The 1,802-nt window shown below is 52.9% G+C and overlaps 1 protein-coding gene across 1 annotated transcript in view; it reads left to right on the top strand.

Annotated features, from left to right (window-relative positions):
* HSBP1L1 (heat shock factor binding protein 1-like 1) overlaps window positions 1–1,802 on the top strand; it is a 30,614-nt gene that overhangs the window by 7,322 nt on the left and 21,490 nt on the right. The window lies entirely within an intron of this gene.

The raw sequence follows: 1,802 nt of genomic DNA, 5'->3' as shown, positions 1-1,802 counted from the left end.
GACAAGTGCCACATGAGGTCTCTGGTTTGGCCTCCTCTCAACCAGAGCGAGCTACGGGCAACTCCGATGTCACTCTCCTGCTTCAAACCTTCACTCCAGGACAAGATTCCATGCCCTCACGCTGGCCCAGGGGCTGGGGGTCAGACCCTCACCTGCTCTCGTCCTTGCTTTCCCAGGCAGGCCCAACATGATGTGCAACGAGCTCCTTCTGTGCTGGCTTCAGGCTGCCTGCCAGGCATCCCTACGGCCCTATCTGGTTTAGGTGCACCTCTCCAGTAACTATTTCTGTGTAAATACCTGCCCCCTCGCACTTCCCCAATCCCCTCTGCTAATCTGCTCAGCTGCCTGCTTCTGTGAGAGGAAGTTCTGAGTGTGAGAACCCTCTTAGCTGACACTGGGTCCTAGCACTAGGCTACAAAACCTGGGGGCTCAATATATGTACCTGGTGCCTAAATTAACTGAAGCACTAACACCACCTGTCTTGGAATTCCAGGTCCGAGAGACAGCAGAGAGGGGTTCTGTCTCCCTTCCGAGCACGGCATCAGTTCTCCGCACCCTTGGGCCCACCCCAGCTTCTTCAGACCCAGATGGCCTCAGCCCAAGATGGCTGCCCTGTTCCCATGTGAAGAATGTTGAGGAGCAAGAACAAAGGTCTGGATTGCCTTGGACAGACTGCCAGTAGAAGGAAATGAGCAATAGGGATGCTTGGTACAGGGTGGAAGAACAGGGAGGACGTGTGTCCTGCGGTTATGTCAAAGTCAGCGCTCATCGTGATAAACTTGGAATGTTTAGCTGAGGAAATTTCTACTCAAAGTCTCGAAGGTGCTATCTTCAAGAGGAGAGAGAGGGAAACTCGTGTAGAAACTGTTAACAAATGAACACACACGTAGCCTCTCCAGATAGCAAAAGATGCTGAAATTCAGAAATAGCTGCTGAATGTGTGCCCAGAGAAAAGGGTGAGGGTCTGGCCATGAAACTTTTGCTGAAATTGAGGAAAGAGCAAGAGGTCACATATCTTCACAACCAAACAGGAGGCACCTAGGAAGCCTGAGGGTTCCCCCCGATCCCCCCCGCCCCGACATCCAGAAACACGCTGGCTCACAGCGAGGGCCAGAGCACTAGCAGAAGGGCTGCTGGACCCAGTGCCACTGGCTGCAGGGGCTGACAAACACCTTTCATGGAAAGTGAAAACTCTCGGGGCAGAACACCTTCCACAGGGTGCAGTATGGAGCCAGGAGGATAATCCCAGGCCTGGAAGCCCAAGTTTACCCAGCTCTGGATCCACACCTCCTTGTTTCTTCCCTTTCCCCTGTTTTGAAACGAGCCTGTTTCCTAGGCCCGCCCATATCGTGGCAAGGGACGTGGACCTTCACACTGGTCTCTCAGTCCACAGGTCCACAGCAAGGAGGAGTGGTGCCCAAGGCTGCATGGATCACCTCCTGGAGCCTCAGCCACACCCAACTCGGGTGACCCAGACGCGAGATTATGGACTCTTAACGGACACTGCCCAGAGGTAAGATCCTCGTAACCTTGGCGCGGGTGTATCTGGTACATGGGAGGGCGCGAATCTTCAGGAGCCAAAAGGCAGACTGCAGCAGGCTAAGTCTTAAAATGCCCCGTGACTTCCTGTCCTAATCCCTGGAACTGTGCCTGTGATGAGACTTGGTGCCTGTGATTCTGTTGTACGACACTGCGAAGGCCATTTTACAGACGCAGTCAAGGTTTCTAATCAGTTGACTTTAAAATAAGATTACGGATAAATAAAGGAAATGTATATACAGTCGACCCTCAAACAACATGGG

The sequence above is a fragment of the Propithecus coquereli genome, unplaced genomic scaffold, assembly GCF_000956105.1.
Source record: "Propithecus coquereli isolate 6110/MARCELLA unplaced genomic scaffold, Pcoq_1.0 Scaffold560, whole genome shotgun sequence".
NCBI lineage: Eukaryota > Metazoa > Chordata > Mammalia > Primates > Indriidae > Propithecus > Propithecus coquereli.
This window is presented reverse-complemented; position numbering and strand designations above follow the sequence as displayed.